Genomic DNA, 21,435 nt, shown 5'->3' on the forward strand with positions numbered 1-21,435 from the left:
AAAACACGCGCCATCCACTGCTCTACCGCAGGTAAGTTCAAAGCTATCTGTTTATGAGGAAATCTTGCCAAGTTTGAGTGGAGGTAGGCATCCGAACAGGGTAAGACAGAGAAACCCGAGCTTCAAGAGGCTGAGAAACATGGGCTGACTTGGCAGATGACAGGTTTTGTTACAGATTTTTAAAATAATGTTGCTTTAAGAACAGAAAGAAAGCCAAGCCAAGGAACATCAACAGTAAGTTTTCTTCTCCACCCCCACCCCCCAAGATATGTTGAAGCCAGGTTTAATTTTTATGTCAGGAAAGAATTCCCTCCTGAGACTTTCCTGGCCACGGTTCAGTTGAGGATAATGTTTTCCAGCCATGTTTCCAGAGTCCCTCAAAAATTGAAAGGAAAGAGGCGATTGTGAAGCCTTCACTTTGAAGCAGCAGGGGGAGCTGTGATGATAAAGAAATGGGTGGTCTCTTTTACCAAGGTGATTTCTGAAATGCAGTCAGCATTCTCTACATTTCATTTTGGGGCACCAGGGAGTGCCTAAAGAATGAAATATTTACAGATGTTAGCAGCTTTTATACCGCTGGTTTTAATGTGAAGTCTTTGTTACATTTTAAATCAAAAGGAAAAACTTCTTAGATATGTGCGCAAGTTGCCAGCAGCCTGCAAAACAGCTCAGTATCCCATGATTACTTCCATCACCACATAATGAAGCATCTCCCATTCTATATGTTGCAGTCCCAAAATCGCTGTTGGAAATGGATGTTTAAAATGGGACTTCTAGGGCAGAAAATAAAGAGTCCTTATAGCAGCGTCATCAAAATCTACCTAGTCTTACCTCATAAGGATTATTGATGCTAGCCAGATTACTTATCTGTCCAGGAATTCTGGCTTTCAAATTACTTGGGCACATTAAAAAATTAAGGATCTAGGGGAACGTAATGAGGTTAAACTCACTGTTTATCAGTAAAAAGTCTTTGTTTTGTTTGGTTGTTTTTAAGTTCACTGTTTAAACATACCGTGGAATTTCACATGGAGTTAAAGATTAAATAACAACATTTTAGGTAATTTTCACACTTGCCTACTTCTGATTACTTGGTTCTTTTTCACATCGGCAGAACCTATTGGAATTAAAATTTGACAATACACATTTCTGTGACTGGTCAAGGATGCCCCAAAGTGTAGTACACGTAGGCTACCTGCAAGAGCTGACTGAAGGGAATGCTGAGTTTAGGGAAACTGAGTTCATTACAAGAAGAAGGTGATAGGAAATTGGCTGGAACACTGTGGATAGAAGTGGAAGAGAGGCATATTTCAAGGAGGGAATTGTAAATCAAAGACCTCTCTGGCCATCTGTATGGACATAAAAAACACTTTAAAGGCTAATATCATATGGCCCGAAGAATTCCATCATAGCAGAGTGCCTCTGATTTTCAGACAGATTATGGGAAAATGATCTGAGAAAGCATGAATTTGTCAGATAATAGGCTGAAAAGAATAGAGAACTGGCAGGAACAGAGTTAACAAGTAGGTGTTATAGGATGCAATATATGTGTATGCAGTAGTCAGCATATCGAGAGGGCAGAGTTAGAAAAGTTCAAGAATGGTCTTAATCTTCCCTGAAAAGAATTTTGGCAAAATGACTGTTAATATCCTATAAAATTATGAAATTCTTTTCATTTTTCACTTTGAGAAAAGAACAAACACATCAACTATTTCCAAACATGATTAGTTCACAGTATTCTCTCTCCCTATATATTGATCATTGGGTTCACCATAGTTCTAAAAAGTTCAGATTATGCTGCAATTTGCAGATACTCATTCTAAACATTATCTGAGTAGGAAATGTGAGATGTTTTTCCTTCATCTTTAGATTATGAGTCCCTGTATTCTATGAGCAGAAGACTGTGCATTCTTGTGCCCTCCATGGGACTCTGGGCATGCTCTGATTTCCAGGGACATAGCAATGGTGTTAGCCTGTGCTTTCAGGGGTGAGGAAAGTTTGCTTTGATATGATTTGGGATTGAAATTTTTTCATTGCAAAGTTTCTGTGAAATTTGGTGAATTTATATGTGCACCTAACTTATTAAACAGTATTAATTATAAAGTTATAAATATGAGGTTTTCCTATTTATAAGTCATTTTTTCTAGTTGTATTATACCAAGTATAAATTTTCTCCAAGGTAGTACAGATTTACCTCTGTTCACAGTTGTAAGTTAAAATTAAAATCCCCTAGCATTACTGTGTTGTTGTCAATATCTTTTTTTAGTTTGATTAGTGATTGCCTTATATATCTTGGTGCTCTATCATTTGGTACATATGTACTATGTGTTATTTCTTCTTGTTGTATTAGGCCCTTTATTATCTCTGTTGGTAAACAGAAGTTTGGACTTTATTTTGAAATCCAGTCAGCCACTCTACCTTTTAACTGGTAAGCCACTTATATTTAGAGTGATTATTGACATATAAATATTTATTGCCACTTTTTTTTTTGCCTTTGTCTCAGTTTTTGACATCTTCCTTATATGTTTTGTTTAGGTTCAATTTCCATTTTCTTATGGGTTACCTCTGTTGGTTTTGTTTGAAGATTCTGCTGATGTTAGTATATGATAGACTATTTTTGTAGTTTGTTGAATGATTTGATTGCAAATTCATTCTGATAGACCAAGTTTTCACTCTTTCACTTATCTGTGTCAAAGTAGGAAACTAAATTATATAGTAGTCTTTGTGAATGATTTTATTAGAACTTTCAGGAAGGCTTTAGGACGAAAGACAGGTACCTTACTTTAATTCTCTGTAGAAAGAAGGAATTCCCTCTCCTCTCTCTCTTCTCTCTCTCTCTCTCTCACACACAAACACATACACACACACATACAAATTGCATTGTACTAACCCTCTCTGTCTCATTCCCAGCCTTATACAGAATGGAGGCTGCTAGTAGCCAGTCACATCTGTCACCTTGTAGGAAACATTGGTTCTGACTCCAGTGACTGTCAGTTCAGATATTGTATACATCTTTTTCTGTCCTCTACCTTGGTTCCTAGTTCTCTGTCCCTGAAATCCTACTAAAAGCTTGCTTAGATTGAAATTAAAAAAAAAATTTGAAGAAACAAAATATTCAGTGTAAGTATTTGGAATCAGTTAGGTCAGTCTAAAGCTTTTCCAACTTCACCCATTAGCTCAATTTATTTAGCAAATAAATAAGGACCAAATGTCTACCGTAAGCCTGACATGATGATAAATCTTGCAACACAAACAAGAAGATATATCCTCTGCTCTTAAATGTCTTTACCTTTGTGTAATATTTGCAATTCAGGATACTGAATGCTGGTAATTAGGTGAAGGACTAAGGTAAGAGCAGAAAGAGGATGTAGAAGTCACTGTAGACTTCAAAGAAGACATGGCATTTTAGCTGACTCTTGAAAACTGAATGCCATCAATCATTATTCAGGATAAAGAAAATAGGGGAAAACATTATAAGTGGAGATAATAATGGCATGAGGGAGCCTCCTTGGTGGCCTAGGAGTTAAATCTCAGTGCTACCACCACAATGGCTTCAGTTTGATCCCCAGCCGGGGAGCTTACCCACATGGTGCAGCAGACCTCTCCTGTCTCACCCACTGCACCCCTCAGCAGTGTATTTCAATAGATCCGACTGTTCTGCTCCCCACCTTGTCTCTGGTGAATCCTCTTACCCCCCCCACCTCTGGCCTGTACCTCAGTGCTTGTACATATAAATAATCTTTTTTAAAAGATTTATTTATTTGTACAAGCACTGAGGTACAGGCCAGAGGTGGGGGAGGGTGAGAGAATTCACCAGAGACAGAGCAGGGAGCAGAACAGGCAGAAGGACTGAAATACACTGCTGAGGGGAGCAGCAGGCAAGACAGTAGAGGTCTGCCTTGCCATGTGGGTATCTCCACGGCTGGTGGGGCTCAAACCAGCGCTGCAGAGGCTGCAGACATCTTCACAGTGCTGCGCTCAACCTGCTGCACCACCAGGGAGGTCCAAATAAATAAATCTTTTTAAAAAATAATGGCATGTGCAAGGACAAAAATATATAGATTATGCTGCTTGTGGTGCCTATATCTGTGGGGTTGGGGGTGAAAGATGTTCCAAAGTCAGTGGAATCTAATTTACAAATGGCTTTATAGTATCTACTGAGGAGGCTGGGATCTTTTCTGTAAATGAAGTAGAGAATTATCTAAAGCTTTGAAACAAAAGAATGATATACAAAATGTCATTTTAATCATAAACCACTGACATTGATATAGAAAAGACAAGAAACTCAAGTTTGGAAACAGTTGTGATCATCTGGAGGAGAGCTGGCGGTGCATATTCTAAGATAACAACACTGGGGAAGGTAGGGAAGGAACAGTTGAGAGAAATCTCGTCATAGAATTAAATTGAAAATGACTCAATGATTTTAAACTTGGGTGTCTGGATGTTTGACATTGCTCTTCTGAGACAGAAAACACAGGAAGAAGCGGCTCAGAGGATGATAATGGGTGTAGTGGAGATATGTTAAATCTGAGGTGACTATAGAACATCCAGGAGGAACTAACTGCTCAGGAGGCATTTGGGCAGGAGTTTAAGAGAGAAGTTCATGCCAAACATGAGCCTACATGGTGAGTAGATGAGGCTTAAAGCTAGGAGGTGAGATGCCCACTTAGAGCACATAGAAAGAAGTATGCTAAGGAGAGAGCATTTGAAGGACTGAGAAAGGTAGTGGAGTAGCTGGGGAAGACGGAAGATAAAAAAAAGTCATCCAGAAAAGAGATTGAGATGGATCAAAAGCCTAGGCCAGGGAAATGTCAACAAAAGAAAAGTAGTTCTAGTATTAAATGTTAGAGGGAAGTAAGAATAATAACTGGGAAAATGTCATAAGATAAATAAATCAGATAGTATATGGGTGATGCTGCCTTTAGCTGGATCATATTTTTTTTTATGTTCAGATATTTAAACTAAGTGTCTTAAAATAAGTATTTTAGAGAAGTGTTCACTGTCTCTCAGATAAGAAATCTCTGTAAATGCTGATCTTTCCTCCGAACATGAAATGTGCTTATATCCTTACATTTTTTTTTTTAGGGTAAACAATTTTTGAGCAAATAAGCAAAAAGGAAGAGACATCCACATTTGTTTTTCAAAAATAGCATATACTATACATAAAAAGGGCCATCACTAGAGAGGTTGGAAGTGATAACAGCAATTTTTCTCTGTAGGAAAGGAAATAACTTAGATTCAGGAAAAGTAGCTTGCTGACAAGGCAGTCAGTCACATGGCTGGCCTACGGAAGTTAAGAGATTGGTTTATTAAGGTCATAGTTCAGTGGAAAGTGAAGTTGGTGTTCACTTGAATAAAGCTGTCTTCAGTTACACTGAGTGGACTGTTAAAATAGCCAGCAGGAACACAAAAGTGGGATGATAGTGCTTCCTTCCATGCTCTGAGCTTCCAAATGTCAGGTTGGATTATTTGCTAAAAGAGCAAACATCTTGAGATGTAATGAGAAAGTTCATATAAAATATTTCTTCATTCAACATCCTAGTCACATTTTATTCATGGAAATGCAAATTTCTTGAAGAAAATATCAAGAATGAAATGCTTTCAAAGTATGGCATTCTTTTGTGAAAATTTGAATCAATTATTCAACATATAAATATGCAGTTTATTCTTAAATTCATAGGTAACATGTTATCAAGTAAAAATGACTCTTTTGTTTGCCATTTCTGTTTAAGAAACAATAGAAATAAGAAACAACAGAACTCCAAAAAGTCTCAGATTATGTGTGACATTAAAGAAAATGAAGGGCTAAAGAGATAAATTAACTGGTGACTGTACTTCAGGCAACCTACTGAGAATTGTGGTAATATTAATGATATAGTCTATGATCTGTTTTCAGTGATTAAAGAACTAAAGTATTCTCAACATTTGGAGAGGTCTTTTAGACTCCTCAAGTCCACTCAGTGTACATTCCACCATAATATGGTTATCAATCTTCTTCATCCTGTTCTCATTCTGAACTAAGGTTAAAAAAGGATTTGAGAATAGAAGACATGAGCAAAGTGAATTATTATCTTGGCACCTTGCTATGAATTGCTTCCTACCTTTTTTGAAGTTCCATTTCTTGACCCACTTTTGGAAAGCATGCCTGCTAAATTATATTTAAAGCATAGGAGGCTATCTAGATAATCTGCATTTTCTGAGAATTTCAAATTGTATATCCCTTTATGACCTCAAAAATTCATCTGCTCCTACAGCCTCCAATAAGGAGGAAATCTCTTACAAAGTAAGATATTAAAAATCTAGACTTGAACATCAGATTGACTTGAATTCTAATACCAGCACTGTCACTTATAAGCTATGTGCAGAGGCCACTTAATGTCATGGGGGAGAATCAAGTGTAGGCCAGAGATGCAGAGGTGAAAGAATACTCTAGAGACAGAGTGGAGAACAAAACAGGTGGGCTTGTTGATATACACAGCTAAGAGAAGCAGCAGATCTGCTGCACAGAGAGTGATGGGACCCAAGGCTCTATTTATCCTTCGCATCACTGACTGGTCAGGGTTACTAGTCTTGGGTGTGTCCTGACTGATGATCTGAATTAGCACAGAGGATCATCAACTCTCCAGATCATCAGCTTAATGTTCAGGTTCCCATGGCAGTTCCATCTACTCCCGTTATCCATTCAAGTCTCCTTGCCTGCTGGGCAAGGAATGGAGTCTTGGGTTTTTTAATTTAGCAATGATACCACTCAACACTTAATTATTTTGAGTAAAGTGGGAATGAGTAAAATGTCTTCCTTGTGCAAATATTAACTATTAAATATGATGCTACATGTTACTTCTTATAGTGCTCAGAGCTGAAATGGTAGTTGGGACAAAAAAAATCACTTGGATATTTTTATTAAGCTGAAACTCATTTCATCTAAGAGTCTTTATGATTTTTAACATCTCAAAACATTGTAAAATTTTTCCTTTGATTAATTCAAAATCTATCCTTCATACTTAATGCCAACTCTGTCTTGTAAACATCTCAAAAGAAATCCAGTTTTTCAAGAGTTACCACTCCATTCAATACTAATCTGTCCATTGTTGGGAAACAAAGAAGAACAAGACATAATTTTAGGGTAAAATGATCTGGGGTAACAGGAGAGAAAATATATATACAATTGCATGTCTGCATAGGAAAAATATTTAAAGTGTTTAGGGATCCAGAGGCATAAACTATGCATTCAGTTATTATACAAACAGTTATTATACAAACATGGGTAGTATTTTTAGAACACAAAAGAAGAAGTCTATGATTGAAAAAAAAATGTGTAAAGAAAAAATTGTACTATGTTCTGGAGCATGTGTAAGACAAAAGGACATCTTGCTGGAAGAAAATGTCCAAAGCACCCAGGTATATTAAGAAGCCAAAGTGTTGTCAGCTTTACAAAGGCAGGTTTTGCAGACTGTGGACTATGGTATGAATCCCTATGATTCAGGGGTTGTGTTGGTCTATCTCTGCACCAAATATTGAATATTGATTGAACGACAGCAAAATGCCTCTCACATAGCTGTCTTTATTCTTAAATGTAACTTTACTGCTGTTGTAATTAATCAAATGGTCTTAATTCCATGTTTTTTTCATCAGTGAATATAGTCAAAGTGTAAGAGCTAACATAAAGAGTCCTTGAAACCTGTAAACATTAAAAAGAGATCCATAAGAAAAGACCCCATGAAAAGTTGGGGTACTACCAGGACAGAGGTTAGGGATGAATGTGTAGAATGAATTCTTTTCACTTGCCTCCCATTTGTCTGGTCAAGGACATCCCTCTGGCCCTTCCTTGTTGTTTAAATTATATCCTTACTTGGCGCTGGAAGGGATCATGCTCAGCGAAATAAGCCAAAAAGAAAAAGAAAAATACCGGATGTCTCACTCATAGCAGGAATCTAGAAAACTTAAATAAGGGACCAGGAAAATGAATATAAGAAAGTGAAATCAAATCAACAAAAAAACTATGAACCAGAGACACTTTTGGGGGTAGGGGGCTTTCAGAATGGGGCGTTTGCAATTGTATGGGAATATAAAAATAAAATTTAATAAAAAAAAAAATTATATCCTTACTAAGACACCTTTTTTTTTTCCTTTTTTTAAGATTTATTTATTTGTTTATGCAAGCACTGGGTACAGTCAGAAGCACAGGAGGGTGAGAGAATTCACCAGAGCCAGAGAGGGGAGCAGAGCAGGCAGACTGACGAAACACACTGCTGAGGGGAACAGTGGGCGCGGTAGGAGAGGTCTGTCGCGCTATGTGGGACCCTTGCCAGCAGCAGGGGATCGCACCTGCACTACAGAGGCTGTGGGCAGCTCTGCAGCCCAGCTCTCAACTGCTGTGCCACCAGGGAAGGCCCGAGACACCTTTTTTTATTAGCATACAAATCAGAGCCTTGGGGCCCATCATTCAACTTTGCTTCCACCTGCAGCTAGCCAGTTTTAACTGGAAAAAAAAAAAAAAAACCCTAGGGAAAGAAATTGTGTGCAGTTTCCAGTTCCTACTCTAGTATTCTACCTGGAGGCTTTTCCTTCAGTATAAGTTTGTTATCAGATTTCTTATCTTTGCTTTGTCACTACCTCCCTAGCCTGAGGCACTATTTTATCTCTCTCTCTCTCTGTCTCTGTCTCGCTCTCTCTCCACCCCCACCCCACCCCCCATCCTCTGAACTGGTCTACCTTGCTTTTATGTCTGCTTCCCATACTGTATTCTCCACAAAGCAACTGGATGTGATTCCTTTAAAATTTAAGTCAGATCTTGTCACTTCTCTGCTCAAAATCCCCAAAGTTTTCCCAACTCATTCAGAGTGGATTTCCAGTTCACACAGTCATGGTCAGAACTGGCCTCCCTATTCATAGTTCTCTCTCCCACTCCATCTCCTGCAGCCCTTCCTTGCACTCTGTTTCAACCACGTGCGTTTCCTTGTCATTTTGGGGCTTTCCTGATTTGGCTCATCTCAGATGCCCTTGTGACATATGTACAATTTCTATTGCTTGTAATAGGCTGGTCTACAATGGAAAATTAGTTTTGTCTGTGATTTGAGAACATTGTCCAGAAATGCCATCAATAAAACTCACTTTTCTTTTCAATAACTAACTATATATGCATTTATATATCAGGTGAACCATTCTCAGTTTTCATCTTCTGAAATGCTTTGTATTATGGCAATTGACTAGCTCCTTTCCACTTGAATGTCTCTTCTGCTTTGTTTTCAATCTAAAATGTCTCCTACTTCTTGGCTCCTTTACCAGCTCTTCCTCATTTCCTAGCCTTTTGGCAATTTATAAAATTCTGTCTTTGGTCGCTAGCTCTTCATACATATTAAACCCAGGAAATCTCATCACTAATCAAATCTCCATCTATACATAGTGCCCTCCCCAAACCCAAATTTATACTCTCAAATTTAGCCCAGCCCTCACCTCCAATTGCCCACTAGCCAGCTCTATCAGTATGCTCAAATTTCACTTCAAAGTTCACATGCCCCAAGCTGAACCTACTCAATTCTTTCTCAGTTTTTCAAGCAAATAGTATCCTCAGGGAATGCTGCCCTTCTCCACCCAGACACTTTCCTAGAAGTTTCCAAGACCTCATTCATCTGCCCTGTTCCTTTCTGAGATCCTTAAGAGAGAGCATCTTTGCCAAGATCACCTTCATCTTTGAGTACAAAATGGTAGGTGGCTTAATCAAAATCTATCCTTAAAATTAGAAATCATATTTCTCCAACAGAGTAATCCCAATACTCTAAAATTATAGATGCAGATTCTGAATATCATAAACCTAGCTTTTCCATTTGTGATCTTAGGAAATTTACTAAGTCTCCTGGAACCTCTATTTCCTCATCTGCCAAATGGGCATACTAACATCACACATTATTTGGAAAAATTGTGACACTCCTAGTGTCATACTGATTCTTTTAAAAGTCACTAAACACTTAATTTCCCTCATTCTTTCCTATCAAATGAGATAATCATGTTGCTTAAAAGTTTCTCTGCTCAAATGTTTGAAATGTGTCCCTCCCCTTAAAAAGGGATTGTAAAAGGGATCCAGGTATGATTTAATATGATAAGACCTGGGGAGTTCACTGGAGGGTATGACTTACTGGAATTACAAGTTAACTAAATTATGATCTGGAATGTATCAATGATCTTTGTAGTGAAATTTTATTACAAGAAGGTGTATTATCTTTGGATTTTCATTGTCCTCTTGGAGTGATGGAAATTTGTCCTTAGCATTCTTATGCTATGATCATTAGCACTTTGCTTCAGAACTAGTTAACAGAATTAAAGGAACAGAGAGATTGATAGTGATTAAAAGTTTGGACCTTAGATTAGAGCTGCTGGGATCAAACCCCTTCATTGGTTGTGTGTCCTGAGGCCATTTTTAAATTTCTCTGTCTCAGTTATAGTGTTCCTTGATAAATATACTATTAATATTGTTTGAGCTTTAATTTTATTTGATTCCTGAATTAATTAATGCATAAGAAGGAATATATCTATTCCCATTACTCTCCTTTGTTCATACTGGGAAATGACCTTGCTTGTCCTTGGACTTATGCTTACACGAACACACACCACTGCCCACTTCATTGCAGTTATCATTAAAATAAATATGATCCTAAAATGAACCTACATAACCAATATTGGACTTAAATTTCCAAAATTAGTATTTTTTTAAATCTATGAAATAATGACAATTATCATAAGCAAGCAACAAGACTACTGTGTTTGAAGAATCTTTTTAACTGGATGATGATAACCAACTATACTGATGTCAGTATAATCCTTTGACCATAGGTTTCATATAAAATGCTTCACTATTTCTCTTCAAACTCCCTTTTGTCAACATATCTTCCAACTGACTATGACATGGCTACTAGATTCTCTGTTGGGTACTGTATTCTCACTAAAGTAAACGAATTATGCCTTTTTGGAGTACTTGTATTTTATCTCCATTAATACCCTGACATTGTTGCATAAATTTTGAAGGTGGAATTTTGGCATCCAGCAAATACCATGATTTCTGACCTCACTAAGCATTATAAGGACTTCAAAAATAAAACTAAATTTGGAAGATCAGTTCTATCCCCTATCTTTTAATGCAATCCTTGCCACCAAATGTAAATATTCTTACTTTTTCTATCACTCTATCTCTTCTATCACTATGATTTTACTTCGAAGTAATCATTTAATATGATGGAAAATGTAGTACGATTTTAACCATTATTTCCCCTAGGTAGATCTAAGCCAGCTTGGGCAAGTTACTTGTTAGTTTTTTGTCTTGTTTCCTCATCTGAAAATGAACATTATAGCCATAATACCTACATCATAGAATTATTGTGAAGATGAATTAAGGAAATGTGTATAACAGCTAGACTAGTACCTTGCATGTATTAAATACTTAAGACATGTTAGATATTATTAGTATCATTATTGGTTTCATTTTATTCAATTCCTAGAAATACATCCAGCTAAGACAAGGTACAAATACAATGACAAAATGTATGGAAATCTTGAAGTCTCTCATGTTTCAAGTGGTTGTATAGATTGCTCAGCTAGAGAAGCCACAGTCACTTCAAACTCTAAAAACATACATTCAAAATCTAAGTAAATACTGGACAGGAAGGGTAAATAAATAAGCTAATGAACAAATAGAAGTAGAAGCACAGTTTCAAACCAAGCCTTAAGAAATAAATGTAGTGTTTTTTTCACATTAATTAATTTTTCATTTGCAACCTGGGAAACTTTGCAAGGTAGAGAGTTTTGATTTTTCTGGTCCAGTCTGGGATAAATCGCTGCTAGGAGGAAGAAGCTATTCAGTACCAAAATGAAAAATACTTACCTACATTTTATTTTATTTTATTTTATTTTATTTCTCTCTCTCTCTCTCTCTCTCTCTCTCTCTCTCTCTCTCTCTCTCTCTCTCACACACACACACACACACACACACAATCCCAGTATAGATAAAAGATAAAAGTTCACATTTGGACAACTGTTCTGGATTTATCCTTCCCTATTATGATGCTGAGTAAATCATGTCTTAAAGATTAGGACTGTTAAAACAAGAAGCTGTTTTCATCAGAAGGAAGGAAACCATCACTTCACTTCATCTAAGAGTTGATGTGATTTCATAGAGCATCCATTTACTTTTTAAATGGCAACAACTCTATCCTCTATGTGTGTCTGGCAATACTGTTTACCGAAGATCATGTGAATAAGCTACTACAGCATTTGCCCCCACATACAAGAGACTTAAGCATAGCCTTGTAAAACAAAACACTCATTGTCAGAAAGCTCAAAGCTATTAAAGCCAGGAATCAAATATGCACTATAGCAGGTAACAAATATCTAGAGCATTTGACAGCAAATCTGAGTACATAAGGTTTACTATAAAATATCTCCAATAAACATTCCGAAAATATCAAATATACATATGCAATTATAACTGACTGACCATGGCAACCTGAATGTAAGATCTGGTCTCTATAAAAATGTCATTGCCTTTAGCAGTGAACTATGTAGGGGAAAGGAAAAGAAATGGAGAGTCTATCTAGACCTGGCAAGAAAATATGAATGAGCAATAAGTGAATAGAAATCAAGTGTTATAATTGAAAAAAGGAAAGTTTAGACCATGAAATAAAGAACTTTGTTCAGAGGACTTTGGATAGAAAAAGAGTCTTAGATGACTAAGGATATACAATTGGGGTAATGAAAATCTGTAGGAGAAAAAAGATTCTATAAGGAAGTAGAAAATATCATCCAGTATAAGAAATGAGGAAATTGTTTTTTTAAAATGGAGACAGAAAGAGAAATAAAAATGCTTTACATTTTATTACACAGATATTTCCTAGAGCACTTGGTAAAAGCTGTCTTTCTTCATTCCTGTGTCCCAAAGTAGGTTTTCAAATTGACCTGTGTTCTTTTCTACCTGGATAATGCCTACAGTCTAGATATAGGTGATCTCAATGATCTACTGACCTTAGGCTAAACAGCCAGGTGCTCTGTGAAGAGGGTTACTGAGAACTGGGGTGGGCAGATATCTTATGGAAGGTTAATCCTGGATGTACAAAGAAGCAAGTGATAAGCAATGAATGCAAACAAAATCTGTAAGAGCCAATGTCCGAGGAGCATTCAGAGAGGTGGAGTTCAGTCTTGGCCTTGAAAGAAGGGCAGATTCCAGAGGAGGTAGGCATTCCAGGAGGAGGAAACAACAAAAACAAACCTGAGGTAGAAACAATCCATTGCGTTTACAGGACATGAATGGAAGAAAAGTGCAATTGGTGGGATTTTTTTTTGCTGTCATAGCATGTGAACCACATGGAGGATTTTGAACACAGGAGAGAGGCATTAAGAAAGAAGCATTTTAGAAAATTTACTTTGGTGATAGAAGAGACAGGAGAGAGGAGATAGGAAACAGCAAAGTGTGGGAGACTTTCTCAATAGGCCACTTATCCAGTGATGGGTTGGAATTAGGTGGTAAAACAAAATTGTCACAGTAAGTAGATATTTCTGTGGATTTTAGTGAATCAAGAGACTAGATAAGGAATAATGGCTTGTTTTGGGGGTTAGAGGATGATGATGAGACTCAGCATCAATCTATTCCATGGGTGGTTCTTCTTTTCTTATTATTTACTTGGAAGATCTTTTGACAGTTAATCATAGTTGTTGAAGTATATTGTGATTCTTAGGAATGCTTATCTTATTTTCTCTGATACGATTGATTACCAGGTTTTTTTTAGAAAGGAAAACAAAACCCCAAACTGATGCTTAGGGACTTCTAGGCAATTTCTGGTATGAGGTTCCTATAATAAAATTCCACAGACGAGATATCCACAACAATGAATTCTCTCAAATTATTTGCAAGCAGTCAAGCCTCTAAAAATTATCTTTATTATAATGAAAATTCTCTGAGATAAATACTACATGGTAAAGATCACAGATAAACTGAAAAGCAGCATTTTTAAAATTCTCATTTGAATCAACACTGATAACAACTCTATCTGAACCCCTTCTAGCAAAAAGTTTTGAAAAATGAGTGTCACATCAGTTGTTGACAAGATAAGGGTAAAATATACAAGCTTCAAACTCTCCCTCCATGCCTAATAAAAGGAGGGAAGGGTAGACAGAGCAGAGCCCAAAGCTATGTGAATACCAAGGATATAATTGATGCCATTGACTCTCTAAACTTACTTTACTTCTAGCTGATATCAGTTAACAGAATGTCTACAGTACTCCCAAAAAACCGCTTGTCCAAAAGGGACTCATTTTCATGATTAGTATCTTCCTCCCGTATAACACAGAGCTCCTCAGGAATGAGATTAAATTAAGTCATCTGCTTCCAGCTCCTACGCATTTGTGTTTCTGAACTCAAGTCAGGATCTTACATTTATTCCTAGTAAATGACAATGAAATTTGATTCTTAATTTTCATTCTCTTGAGAGCTATGTGAGTCTTGATTTAGTCATCCAGAGTATTAACTCTATCTCTAGTCATCTAGTACCCCCAGATTTTGACTATAACTTCATTATTAAAACTTTGCTCCCTTAGCTTCTAAGAAATCACTTTCTTGTAGTTCTCTATCATCTTTCTAATTGCTCATTCTTCTTCATCAAACATCCATCCATCTGTAAGTATGAAATAACTACTGAGAATCTTCTATATTCTAGGGACTGGGCTAATGCCATGCTTGAAAGTGCAAAGGTGAGTAAGTTACAACTTTGTCTTTAAGCTCATTTCCCCCAAATCCCTTGGCCTTCATTTATCCTTGGGCAATTTTACTAAAATCATTACTAAAAATATGTACTATAGTAAACCTTGAACCAACGCATACAATTTTATAATTTGTCCTGAGCTCCAGATATTTATTTTCAGTGGCTTACTAAGCTTTATTTAATTATCCCACAGAAAATCTCAACTTCAACATGATCAAAGTGTTACTCATATTTATCACCACCCCTAACTACTTCCATGACTCTTCCTGTATTCCTGATCTTGATTGATGATACCATCATTTCCCTAGTCATTAAAACTGGAAACTGGAAGTCACCCCATATTCCCTATCATTTAACTTTCACTTATAATGGGTCATTGGGTCTTTTAAATTCAATCTCATAAATATCTTAAGTACCTCTTTTCCTTGGCATCCTTACTGCTATTGTAGTCGCTATGTTCTATCAAATGGATTACTACATTCTTCTATTTCTAATCCCATTTTCTTCCAAATCAGTTTTCCATATTGCTATTGGGATGCCAAAAGGAATTAAGTAGACTTTCAGAACGTGTATTCTATAAAGTAGAAAGATTTCAATAAACTGGAAAACTAAAGCATGATGCAAAGAAAAGTATCTAGGAAAATAAGATGGAGACAAGAATAATATATAACACTTTCCCATTCTTGCTGGGACCCTGACACTGCTCTAAGTGCTTAGCATGTGTTACCTCCTTCAATCATAGAGACCCCTATGAGGATTGATTAAAAAAAACTTAAAGGTTAACATATCCAGGGTCACTTGGCTAGTGAACTAGTAGATCTGAACCCAAGTTGTCTGTCTCCAGAGCTCATGCTCTTAATCACTCACTGTGCTGCCTCCTAAGAATAAAATAGAAGTACAAAAGCTATGTCATGAAATTTTATATACCAGCTGCAGACAGCCAACAGATTTAACTATTAACTGTCAAACAGTCAACACAAAGAAAAAAGAAAACAGTTACCAGATTCACAGTGTCAGAAAGTACAAACAAACCAACTGCCCATGAAAACACTGCAATGTCCAATGCCAAAACCAAAAAAAAAGGGGGGGGATGGATGGAGACAAACTGACATAAGCCAATTATTTGCTCAAAACTCTTGACAGAAGCTATATCCCCTGAAGTTCAGAGGTAGATAAGAGCTATACGTTCCCATAGCCACACGTGCAACATGGGTATGCTGTGTTGACAGCAAGTCTCTAAAATCAGGTACCCTTTTCTACATTTAGAAACATCCAGCCAGAAAAAAATAGTCATACAATCTTATGAGGTTGGTGATATCTCAGCTTTTGCCTCAGGCAAGTACTTTGCAGGAAAGATTACTAAGGGCAGAAGGAGCCACATTCTAGCAATCAAATCAGCCATCTTTCTAGTTTGACCAAATTACAGCATCCTCTGTGGAGTGGTGGGACATTTTTACCCTTGCATGAGTGGCTGCTTCCTGGATGTGAAAGGTCGCTGGTATCTGCAAAATTTCTAGAAATCCACCAGCCTTGAATGCCAGCCAAACATCAGTGAAAGCTTATTTCTGTCTTCTCTTTGATGGAGTTCCTTAAATTTTTTGTACCATGGACCCATTTGGCAGCCTGGTAAATGAAGCCTGGGAACTATTTTTCAGAATATTTCAGAATATTTCAGAATGTTTTTCAGTTAAAAAAATCATGATATTTCAGGGCCTCCCCTGGTGGTGCAGCGGTTGAGCGCTGGGTTGAGAGGCTGCCCTCAGCCTCTGCAGCGCCAATTGGATCCCCGGCCACCGGTGAGGGTCCCACACACACACACAAAAAATCATGATATTTCAAATGAAGTCAATTATGAAGGAATGCAGTTATTAAAAATAGTTTAATAGTAAAAATATTTGCTTCTGTTTTATAACCTTGAATAATAAGACCTAAGATCTATATATTTCATGCTTAGATCTATATAATCTGCATAAAGAGGAAAGGCTATCACATTGTTCTAAGCACAGAGTTATTTGGAAGCATGTAAAGAACTGTGAAGACACCCATGAAAGTATAAGCAAACTGGAAATTCTGGGAAGAGGGCTTGTCACTCATGCAGAGTTGTAGACCAGCCTCCATTGTCCTGATGACTCCCACAAGGGGTTGTGTCTTCTTGTTGACAAAGAGCAGTCCTAGAACAAAGAAAATTGGTGACATAAACATATCCTTTTTTCCCAGCACTTGAGTGTGTGTGATTTAACCTTTAACTCTGGTTTGTTGACGTAGGTGAGATGTCAAATACTTTCTACAGAGCTGTTGGCAACAGTTTAAAGTCTTTTCATCACTCTTTTACTGAGTCAAAGCCAGGCACAGGCTACCTGTCACTTTGGTAGTGGCCCTCCCCCACTTTTTTCTCCCTGCCACTTCCTCCAGACTGGAACAGGAAAGCAGCGACAAAGAGTAGGGATCAGCCCAGTAGACACTGTAAATCTGCAATATTTGAGAGTGTCACTTCCTGTTTTTTGAACGAATACACGCCTTGTATAGAATAGAGACTGAGGTCTTGTGACTTAACTGTGAACAAATGATTTAAATTGTGACAAAGAGTCCAGAAATTGTGATCTCTTTTTCATCCTCCTTTAATTCCTCAGACCCAGAGATAAAGCCCCTTATTTCCTATCGATCAAACCTCTGTCTTGAAAAAACAAAACAGTGCTTTCTACCCGCTTCATACTTAGAGGAAATGCACTTCAACTTTTCCTGAGGCTCAACCCAAACCCATATGTCTACTCAGTCAGGACAAAAATTTTTAAATAGATGCATTTCTGTTTAATGTTTAAGCCAAAGGTATAAAGTTCTTGCTAGTTTTGGTTTTGCAAGACAAAGGTCCTTCCATTACCAAAAGGGAAAGAAAAGCATAAAAATTCTTAGCAGTGTAATTTCATACATATTTTCCTCTTTGTGGTTATTCTGTGCCCTTAGAGATAGGAGACAATTCTGATGAAAGAATTTAACTCTTAAACTACCAGCAATATGACAGCACATACCAAAAAACACCTGGAGAAATCATCATGGACAAACTAGACGCCATCCATTAGCATTTTCATCTTTTAAGACTGGTTCTTGCACTCATTTCTTGGAAAGGAAATCTCTGTTTTCATTAAAGAAAATTGGTTATGTCAAATGCTCAAAAATAACAGAGGGAGGTGTCAGGGTGGGGGTAGGGCAGAGGAAGGTCACTGTATGACTCAGACAAGTTTGGCTTCTGTAATTAATATTTTTAAGCCATTTCACTTCATATTTTAAATAGAATTATAGGGAGGGAAGGAAAATATAATACATAGCTGAAGTAGAATTTCTAAATAAAGTGCATAAACATAGTTACTGTCATGCAGCCAAAGTAGGGTGTGTCAAGCCTCTATAGACATCCATAGACCCACATAGCTAAAGCAGAGTAGATCTTTCATGTGTTAATAGATATAGATGAAGGGTTTTTTTTTTTTATTTTAAATAGGAGAAAAGTTTTTTATTTGTTTATCTGTTGTAGTTGAAGCTTCTGGGGGATATCCATGGCCTGAGATTCTGCCATGATCCTTAACTACCAGGCAATTACAACCAATCTCTTAGCAAGATTTCCTCCCTCTATCATTTTTCCAGAGGTCTACCCATCTTCTAGATTCTTGTCATCAACTTTAATTTGGTTGATTATTGATTAGCACCAGCTTCTCATACTTAGGCTCATTGTAGTTGGATGCAATACACAAAGAGGGGCTTGATGCCTGTCTAAAGCTTTAGCAGCTTTGCTAATTCTACCCCTTGTGAAGCAGTATTAATGGCCATTAACCTCCTTCCTCAAGGCCTTCCTCAGTCACAGGGGTGGGTTATATTTAATGTGCCAATATTCTACAATAGCACACAACTGAGCAGTAGGATAAGAGTGGGTGTAGATTGTACAACCATAGGCTCAATTTTCACTTCACCGGGCACTTAAGCAGCTACACCTTGGGAGGAAAAGGAGGAATCTCGGGCTCTTAGGAATCATGGTACCTATCTCAGACACCATCTTTGTATCACTGCATGCACTAGGTACTTCTGTGACCCAAAGGCTTTAAATAGCTTGTGTGCAAGACAGAAATGGTGTTAAATTACTCTACTTAATGGGATCCCTTGACTTAAACAAATTCATATGTAGAAAAAAGATTTTAATAAATGATAAAGTATAGTGTACACTTGTTAAACATCTCCCAATTCAAATTTTAGACATATCAAGTTTTATTTTTTTTTAAAAGGCATGTATTTTTATTTATTTATTTGTTTGTTTTTATTTGTTTGTTTGTTTGTTTATACAAGCACTGGGTACAGTCAGAAGCGCGGGAGGGTGAGAGAATTCACCAGAGCCAGAGCGGGGAGCAGAGCAGGCAGAAGGACCGAAGTACACTGCTGAGGGGAGCAGCGGGCAGCAGGAGAGGTCTGTGCGCCATGTGGGACCCTCCTCCGGTGGCCGGGGAGCAGCCGGGGATCGAACTGGCGCTGCAGAGGCAGCGGGGAGCTTCGCAACCCAGCGCTCAACCGCTGCACCACCAGGGAGGCCCCATATCAAGTTTTAAATTACAAGTTAGAGAATACTAAAGTTTACATGGTTAGATCTGACATAGCAGTGACTATTTAGGGAGCTAAATATTCTGTAAAATTCATATTTTGACTCATAAGACAAGGAAGGGTAAAAGCAAGGGACAGAGGTAAATACAGGTTTCCACGATAGCAGAGCAACACATTTAAGTGACACATTTAGTCAAGAGCCAGTTACGTGACTGAATTTAAGAGTTTCATAAAAGTTCATTAAATTATCTTTGATATGAGGCACATTCCTTAAATTGTATTTCGCTTGTAAAAGTTTTCCATTAAATGATATGGAAAAATGTATCTTTTGTAGCATTTATGAGCATCGAGGTATTAAGAGAGCAACATAATACTTGGGAGGAGGGAAGGAATGGAGAGGATGGTGGAAGGACAGAAGGACGGAAGGAAAGAGGGAAGGAAATAAGAATCAGGACACCGGTAGAAGTAACTCATTGGAAAAGACCACCGTCAAGGGAGTTAGACGTCAAAGAAGCAGCATAGAGAGTTTGAATCAGCTTCAGATCAAAGTGTGCACTGCTATTGTGTTTTGCCAGGCAGGCATCCCAACTCCTTCCTATATTTTTCCACTCCTTTCCAATCACTCTTGGGGGTCTCCTTCCTTATATGTTATTAGCTATTGACAAAACTTACATTCACTAAAAATGGAAAATGATAACTTTATTGAAATCACATGCCCATGAATCTGTATGTACATAGCAGATCCAATTCTATAAAAACTGTAAGAAACATTTTGGGAGATTTTTCCCAATGGCATTTTGCCATGGCCAGCATGACCACATAGAGTCATGCTGGTCATCTACATTTTTCCAGATCCATCACCTCCCATATTGCCCCTTTTTTGTGCTACTAGACCTCATTCAGTTCTTGGCGTACTACTTGCCATGTGATATTTTCATATTATGTAAAACTTGCTGATATCATATTGACTTTATGTTCTCACTGTTACAGTCCTACTGACATAACTCACAATTCCTTGATCACTGAAGCATGTAGTAATATTCATTTGGGGATGAAATGTCCCTAAGACAAAGCATACAGTTGTGTTTGCGATGTGTATGTCAACGTATCAAAGCAATTCAACTGGAATAAAGATTCAATTTACCCTAGTGGAGTGAAGGAACTCAGTTGATTGTTTTGACCTTCTGTCTCTAAAACAATAGGTTGGTTACCTTTCACTTCCCTTCAACATTATGGTTTTGAAACCTAGGGCTTATTTAGGATAAGCTATTATTTAAAAAAGAAGACAATCAAGCATGTGCTTATTTTAAAATTAACATGCTTGTTAACTTTTAAAGTTAAAATAAAAGGGCTTTTATCAAAATCAAAATCCAAGCAACATCCTTACATACAAGAAGAAAACAATAAATACAATGTTAGCTTTAAAATTTTATTTACTCAATTTACCTTTATTTAATTTACTTAAGTTACCATATGTAATGTTAGCAATGGTACTATAAAATGGTGTCCTTGCTGGAGCAATGATACACTGGCACATCCTTTTGAGAAAATAACCATTAATTTCTTGGCAAAAAATGGAACATAAGTTGACAATTTATAATGTTCATCTACTTGACCCAGAAATAACACCAAGATTTTTTTATGTACTAAGCTTTTGTTCTTACAGAAATGTTCTAAACAGCCAAAGACTGGCCACAACCCACATTCTGACTATAGGTATATATTTAAATTTTGGTAAATCTATAGAATTTAATATTATGCAGACATCAAAAATAAGATCTTCAAAAGAGTAATAAGTGAAATAAAATTAATATAATAGCCAAGAAGAAAATGTAGGCTATTAAATTATATATGTGGCAATTTCCAATTTAACCATGTCTGTAAATACATAATAATACATAAAAACCTTGATAAGAAAGAGAACAAAGCTGGGATGAAACCTACCAAACCAGTTTTTATATTTGAATAGTAATCTTGATATTATTTTTATACTTTTCCATGGAGAAGACCCTAAAAACAGAGCCTAAGAGTGGGCTTCAGATATATGTGATTTATTAAGGGGATGTGATCTTTAGGAAAAACCTGAAAGGAAGTAGATCAAGCTGGACAATAAAAAGGA

The 21,435-nt window shown here is 37.1% G+C and overlaps 1 protein-coding gene across 1 annotated transcript in view; it reads left to right on the forward strand.

Annotated features, from left to right (window-relative positions):
- The first annotated feature begins 2,376 nt into the window (after positions 1 to 2,376).
- Positions 2,377 to 21,435, forward strand: part of DAB2 (DAB adaptor protein 2) — a 149,321-nt gene continuing 130,262 nt past the window's right edge. The window contains exon 1 of the mRNA XM_054688479.1: positions 2,377 to 2,425. The gene's annotated coding sequence lies outside the window, so the exon portion shown is untranslated. The remainder of the gene's footprint in view (positions 2,426 to 21,435) is intronic.

This window comes from Talpa occidentalis, unplaced genomic scaffold (assembly GCF_014898055.3).
Source record: "Talpa occidentalis isolate TD23 unplaced genomic scaffold, MPIMG_talOcc4v2.1 talOcc4.6, whole genome shotgun sequence".
Classification (NCBI taxonomy): Eukaryota; Metazoa; Chordata; class Mammalia; order Eulipotyphla; family Talpidae; genus Talpa; species Talpa occidentalis.